Consider the following 8,082-nt stretch of genomic DNA (forward strand, 5'->3'; position numbering starts at 1 on the left):
ATAGCAAGAAAACTGGTGGTATTGACTGAAGAAAAATAAAAGGAGCAAGCTAAGCCTGCAGTAAGAAGAAAGAAAACAATACAGATTAGAATGGAAATTGATAGAATAGAAAGACTAAAAAGAAAAGCAATGGAGAAAAAGCAAAAGGCTCCTTTAATAAGACTGGCAAACTTGAGCAAACTTTAGTGAGATTAACCATGAAACAGAGGGCCTCAGTTTACCAAAAGCAGGAGTGAAAGGAAGAGCACAGTTAGTTACCCACCATGTAGATACGCAAATTTGGAAATACAGTATGCAATTGTATACTGACAAATAAGAAATCTTAGATGAAATGGACAGATTCCTAGACAGATAATGTTATGCCATTAGTTTATCTCCCCGGCTCATGTTCTAGAACCATTTTCTTCAATGCAGCCATATTGGGAGGCGGGGCCTGTAAGGTGTGTAGGTCATGAGAGCAGAATTACTGTAGAAAGGCTTGCTGAGTGAACTTGATTCACTTCCTCTCTCTTTGGCCATGAGTACAGCTTCTATCACTTTCTGTCCTTCTACTTTCTGCCATGTGAAAATGCTCAAGGCACTTAAAGCACCAGAAACACACACACACACACACACGCACACACACACACACACACACACACTTGGAAACCATAATATACAAGCAGAAGACCAGTAAGATTTTTTTAAAAAGCAATATGAGACAAAAAAAATCTCATGTTGGCCATCTACTAGTGGGCAAGAAGCCTACCCTTATGTATTGCTTATGTACCCAGTAAGACCCCTTTAGGGAAAACTAATTTTTCATCTGTGAGCAGTTATCAATTGGAGATAGCTTCTGGGTTAGCAATGGGGGCTTGTGTCCACCTCTTTGCCTGCTGGTACTGCATCTGGCCTAGGCCTGTGAAGGCCCTGTGCATGCTGCTACAGTGACTGAGTTCACATTTGTCAGTTCCACTGTGTTTAAGAGGCCTTAGTTCCTGCTGTTTTACATTCCCTCTGGCTTTGACAGACAGGGTTCCCTGAGCTCTGATGAGTTTCATGAAGACATCCCATCTAGGATTAAATGCTCCAAAGTCTCTCACTCTCTCCAGTCTCCAGGTGTGGGTCTCTGTGTTAGTTCCCATCTACTGCAGGAGGAAGCTTCTCGAATGATGGCTAAACATGATGAAACAGTTTTGATGTATGTGCTAGGAAAAGCCCTTGTTGTCCTGAGTTGGAGCATTAAAGGCAGGTCCAGTGAGGACTCAGAGAAGCAAAGGTGTAGAGAAGGCCCTGGTCTTCTTGAGACAAAAACACTGGCCGAGATATAGAGTGTAGACTGCTCTGATGAGGCCCTGGGCGGAAACCTAGGGAAAAGACACCCTTGTCACAAAGTGGTAAAGAACTTCACTGAATCCATCCATGTCCTAGGCCAGGACTTTGTGGAAGACAGAACCTAAGATCAGTGAACTAGAAAAGCCTGAGACTTGTGGAGGGGGAGATATCACAGATTGCCAGAGCAGTGATACCAGAACACAGCGATGAAGCCAGGTTTCAGCCTCCATGAAGGTGTCTCTGGTGGCAGAGGAGGCTTTGGTGACAGAGGCAGTAGAGAAGAAGGCCAAGGAGGCCAAGGATACTTTGGTGGAGGTAGAGGTCTAGGCAGAGGCTTCAGGGACCTAGGAGGTAGAGGAGGAAGTGGGCAAGAGTGAAAGTTTCCTGTCTGAGGGCAACTGGGGTGAGGTAGTAACCCAGGAGACAAAAGAGGAAACTAGTCAGGAAGACTGTGATGGTGGGAGCACATCAGCATGAAGGCATCTTTATTTGTTGTGGAAAGAACAATGTCCTTATCTCAAAGAATCTGCATATGGGGAGAAGAAAGTCTTTATTTCAGAAGTAGGTGACAAAATTGAATGCCAAGCCTGGAAACCCTTCTGTTATGAGCTGACAACAACAATCCTGGGCATTATAGACCAGATCCACATCAGGTTGGGGGCCAAGCTTGGGGCAACCTGAGGCACCACCATCTCCCACATCTCTGATACTGTCAACCCAGAGGGTCTGGTTTATGCAGTTGAGTTCTCCCACGGCTCTGGTGGTGACCTCATCAACTTGGCCAATGAGAGGACCAACACTGGTATTGTGATTGAAGATGCTCAGCACTCAAACAAATAAGTAGCATGTTTATCCTTATGGTGGCTGTGACCTGTGCTGATGTGGCCCTGCCAGACCACACCCAGACTGTGGCCTACACCTTCCTGTGGAATGGAGGATACTATATGATTTCCATTTAGGCCAACTGCATTAAGTCCACAGCCTTTGCAGAAGCTGTGTTTGCATCTGAAGTGAAGAAGATGCAGCAGAAGAACATGAAGTCCAGGAGTGGTTGACACTCTATGAATGAGACCATGCTGTGATTGTATGTGTGCATGACCACCTCCCAAGGCAAAGATCTGAAACTCAGAGCTGTGTAAATTTGAAGACATGTGTGTTGCTGCTATTGCATGTATTTTCTATTAAAACCTTATCTGTCAAAAAATCAGTGAACTAGGATGTTTAGTAGGACAGGGTCTCTTTGATGCTCTGGATGCTCTGGAAATATATATATATATATATATATATATATATATATATATATATATATATACACATATATGTACATATATGTTGCTTCAAACTCACAGAGATCCACCTACCTCTGCCTCTCCAGTGCTAGGATTAAAGGTGTGCCCAAGAAGGCAAAGATGATTTAAAGATGAACTTTATAATTAAAGAGAAGTAGATCCTAATTTTGAGTGTTTGCATGTACGGACGTAAGGAAGTGTGAGAGTGGTGTAGACTATTAAACTGAATAGACAAGAGGAAGCAAGAGGTATTTTTAGGAGCAAAAGGTCATATGGGACATGAAAGTAAAAAGAAGTGTGAATATGCTTGGCCCAGGAAGTGGCACTATTAGGAGGTGTCCCCTTTGGAGTGGGTGTGGCCTCTTGGAGTAGGTGTGGCTTTGTTGGAGTAGGTGTGGCCTTGTTGGAGTGGGTGTGGCCTTGTTGGAGGAAGTGTGTCACTATGAGGATGGGTTTTGAGACCCTTTTCCTAGCTGCCTGGAAGCCAATCTTCTCCTGTTTGCATTTGGAACAAGATGCAGAATTCTGTTTCTCCTGCACAGTGCCTGCCTGGAAGCAGCCATGCTTCCCACCATGATGATAATGGACTGGACCTCTGAAACTGTAAGCCAACTCCAATTAAATGTTGTTCTTATAAAACTTGCCTTGGTGTCTGTTCACAACTATGGAAACCCAAGACAAAACAGTATTTGGGAGGGGAGGTAGAAGAGAGGGAGATGCAATGGGGAAGAAGAGGGTCAGAAAGAAACAACAAAAACAAGTTTGGTTTGAAATTTCCATAATGAAATGCAATTCTTAATAATCCATTACAAATTAATTTCTTAAAAACGAAGAAGACATAAATGTTTTGATAAATCTTTTAGCTTGGTCACTTAAAGAATAAAAGAAGTGTGTTTAAGAGAATAAAACTGAGTAGCTGGGCAAGCAACTGTTAAGAAAGAGATTGTTGTTATAGATGTTAGATTTCATACTTGGGACAAATGGTAAGGTGCCTATTTAACATATCCAAGGGACCTTGCTGCCAGGTTCTCTCTGCATCCCTCAGTCATACCTGTCACAGGGCCCTCCCTCCTGGCTAGCACACCCCAGCCCCTACCCTAACTTCTCTAGCCCAGTGGTTGGGCTGCCTTTCCTTATATAACCCAACCATTTTGGTTACCTGCTGTCTTTGGACCTTTGGTTCTCCTGGCTGCCACACCTCGTTTCCCTCTCGTCTCTCTCCCCCTTCTACTATCCATCTCTCCACATGGCATAGCTCTGTCTGGTTATGTCCACTCTGAACTCTCCTAGATGACTCTGCCTCTGACTGTGCTTTCTCATAGATCTATAATAAACCTTCTCCTCCATCATACCTAGGATCAGTCAGTTTCCTTTCCTTTTATTTTTTTTCATTCAACAGACAGGAGGAAGCCAGTGCTATTCATTATGACAATGAAAGAATGGCTGCAAGGGCAGAAGACATCTCAGAGATCTTTAAGGTTGTCCCTCTCACTAGGTTGCCATACCAGGGCCTTGGAGGCAGAATACCTTAAAGACAGGCACCAGGATACTACTTGTGGACTCCATGCCCAGGCCATCTCAGGTCACTGTTTCCTTCATTTCAGCAAATCATTCAACTGTGGCTCAAGCAAGTCGGAGTATAGTTCAGAGCACTGCTCCTAAGCTTCCAAGCAGTGAACCTTAGTGGCATCCTTGTGATGCTAATTCTGCAGGTTCACAGAGTACAAGATCTGTGCAGGAAGTTGAATCCAGTGACACAGCTATGTATCCCAGAAACCAGGAGATTAAAGTAGGAAGACTGCGATGTTCAGGCCAACTTGAGCTACACAGTGAATTCAAATCCAGTTTGTGCAATTAGTGAGATATTGTATTAATTAAAAAGAAAGGAAGGAGATGGCCCTGGTTTCAATCTCCAGTACCCAAAATCTCACTGGATTGGCAAGAATGCCTAGACCTAGGTTTTAAAGAATGCCTCAGAAAGCCTTGGGGCCCAGGTAGAGATAACCCCCTGTAGGGCAGTGCTCAGCAGAGCTCTAAATGTAAACTTGCCCCTCATCCCCGCAAATCCCAGAACTATGAAGCTACCAGCCCCCAGTGCAAATGAGAAAAGTGACTTCAGCTCACGACAGTTAAAGCATGGGCTGTGCCCAGTAAAGCCTTAGGAGTCCCTCTGCCCTGGTATGTCCAGGAGATGGGACAGGGAGTCAAAGACAATCACAGTCCAGCTAAGACTTAATGTAATTTTCCCTGTTGGATTTTAAACTTCCTTAGGACCCTTTACTCTTTCTTTTTTCCATGTTTCTATCTCTGGGGATAGAAATATTTGTGGAGTGTCATTCCCATCCTTGTGTTTTGAAAGTAGATAACTTGTTTAATTTCTCAAAGCTTTACAGAGTGGCAATGAACTTGTTGAATTATGTCCGTGTCCTCATATCTGGAGAGAATTTGCCTCAGGATAAATCACTCCCCGAGTCTCCTCCATATCTGATTTAGATGGTCTTTGAGTTGGTGCTGGAATGAGTTAAGACATTGAGGGTTAGCAGAGTATAATAAGTGTGAGAGAAGAACATGAACAGAGGGAAGCAGGGGAAGAATGCTATGGTCTGAATGTGTTCCCAAAACTTCACATGTAGAGGTTGGAGATATGGTTCAGTTGATAAAGTTCTGCCAACACATACCTGAGTTTGGATCTCTTATATCCATGTAAAAGCCAAGTATGGTAGTACATGCTTTTAATACTAGTGCTTGGGAAGCAAAAACATAAAGAGTTTCGAAGATGGCTAACTAGACAGTCTTGCTTCTTTGGTGAGCTCCAAGTTTACTAAGAAGCCCTGTCTCCAAAAATAAGGTGGAAAGTAATAGTAAGACACCAGATATCAGTGTTTGGTCTTTTTACTGACACATATATGCTCACACATGGACATGTCTACATGTATATCAACACCTACATACACTAAATCATATGTGGGACCAAGTGAGATGGCTCAGAGGGTAAAGGCACTTGCTACTAAGCCTGATAATCTGAGTTCGACTCCAGAAACCCACACTACAAAAGAAGAGAACTGATTCTTCCTGACAAGTGCTCCTATGTCTACAAATGCACTAGAGGATACACTACTGTACACAATGTAAATATATGGATAGATGGATGGATGGACGGACGGACAGACGGACAGACAGACAGACAGACAGAATAAAAACCTCATTTACAACTGTGGTGGGTGTGGAGCCTTGTGGTAGGTCTTAAGGTCATGAGAGAGCAGTCTTCATGAGTGAGTTGATACCAGTCTAAAATGGCTTAGTTGTGATTTTGATCTCTCTCTTTTATGCTGTGTGAAGGTGCAAGGTTATCCCACCATTTGCCATTTTACCTTTAGCTTTGTGAGGACACACAGGAAAGCTTTTAGCAGCTAGCAGCAGGTACCCTGATTTAGACTTTCCAGTATTTACAACTGTTTGAAATACATTTCTTTTCTCTCTTTAGTTAAATTATTTTATTTTATTCTTGGTTGTATATGTGTGCACCACATGTATGAGTAAGCCCGTAGAGGTCAGAAGAGGATATCAAATCCCCTGCAACTGGAGTTACAGAAGGCTGTGAGGTACCCCGTGGGTTCTGGAAACTGAACTTTTGACCTCCATAAGAGTACTAATAGTTCTTACTGAGCTATTTACCCAGATCTCAAATTTCTTTTCTTTACAATGCTGGAGAGATGGCTCATCAGTTAAGAGTGAATACAGCCATTCCAAGCAACCTGAGATTGGTTCCCAGCACCCATGTCAGGTGGCTTACAACTGCCTAACTGCAGCTCTGGGGGATCCAACACCTCTGGGATATACAGGCACCTCTACTCATGTACACATTCTCTCACACATACACATAATTAAAAATAAATCTTCAAAAAGAACAAATTACACTACTCTAGTTTGTGGATACATACTGAGTTAAGTCAAATACACACTGCTAAAATGGATCAGAGGAGACAACTATTTGAACAGATCAACTAAAAGGAATCATTTATTTTACATGTATTGATATTTTACCTGCATATATGTCTGTGTCTGATACAGTGTCCATGGAGGCCAGAAGAGGGCATTCGATCGCCTGAAACTGGAGTTACACTTGTAAGCCACTATGTTGGTGCTGAGAATCAACCCCAGAACCTCTTCAAGAGCAGCCAGTGCTCTTAACTGCTGAGCTATCAATTCCAGATCCAAGATTCAAATATTAATTTAAAAATAAAGATAATAGCCAAAAAGAAAAGTCTTGTCCTAGCTTCTAGCCCATTTTAATTCTTTTGTGACACCCACCAGCATGCAGAACCACTCTCTACTATAGATTCCCAGCGGCTACAATAGGCTAGGACTCAGTTACCTTACAGCCACCACACTTAGCTAGGATCCATCATAAGTAACAGTAATTTACCCAACAAAGATGATACTTGATATCTACTTTAAACATCATAAGAATAGGTGCCTAGATCCAGTGCAAAAACAAAAAATTGAAAACCCAAAACAATATGCCTCCTCTAGAAGCCAACACACTAGTGTAATATGTCCGAAGCAAAGCAATATCACTGCAGTACAAGACAAGGGCTTCAACATAGTGATTTTGAATATGTTCAAAGGCTTTAAAGAGGATATGAATAAATACCTTAATTAAGATTGTGAATACATAGTGAAACAAATTCACTTTTAACATGAAAGTTGAATTTAACAACAAAACAGAACCACTAAAGAAAACTTGAACTGAAGTAAAATTGGAAATGAAAAACTCAGGGTATCAAAAAACTCAGAGGTAAGCTTCACCAAGAAGATTAAGAAACATGGAAAAGACAATTCCAAGTCAAGAAAATGAGGTAGAATAAATGAATAATTCAGTCTTTCTTAGACTTTTTTTTTCTTCAAACTGTTAAATCCAAAAAAATTCCAGACACCAAGCATCCAGGAAATATGGGAGGTATGAAAAAGAAAACCTACAAATATTAGGTATAGAAGGAGTAAAACACAGGGGTCAAAGGCACATAAAATATGGTTTTTTTAGATCATGAAATAAAATTTCTCCAAAGAGATGAATGGAAAGATACCTATCAAGATACAAGAGGCACACAAAATACCAAATAGACAGTACTATAAGAGAAACTCACAGAACACATAATAGTCAAAACATCAAGTGTACAGTCACATCAAAATAACATCTGACTTTTCAATGGAAACTCTGGAAAACAGGTGAGCCTGAACAGATATTTGACAAGCTCTGAGAAATCATATATGCCAGCCCAGACTACTATACCCACCAAAACTATTACAATCAACAAGGGGGAAAGTTCCGAGACAAAAACAGAATTAAGCAATTTCTTCCCACCAACCCAGCTTACAGAAGAGAAACTTCAATCTGTAGAGGTTAACTACACCCAAGAGGATACCAGGAATAAATAACCCTAGAAAAGTAACTCAAAAGAGCAGAAAAACCCACAAC

At 41.7% G+C, this 8,082-nt stretch overlaps 1 pseudogene; it reads left to right on the forward strand.

Moving 5' to 3' along the window:
* Positions 1-1,520: 1,520 nt before the first annotated feature.
* LOC114623362 lies at positions 1,521-2,530 on the forward strand (annotated as a pseudogene).
* Positions 2,531-8,082: the final 5,552 nt, after the last annotated feature.

The sequence above is a fragment of the Grammomys surdaster genome, unplaced genomic scaffold (genome assembly GCF_004785775.1).
Source record: "Grammomys surdaster isolate TR1022 unplaced genomic scaffold, NIH_TR_1.0 197, whole genome shotgun sequence".
NCBI classification, from domain to species: Eukaryota; Metazoa; Chordata; class Mammalia; order Rodentia; family Muridae; genus Grammomys; species Grammomys surdaster.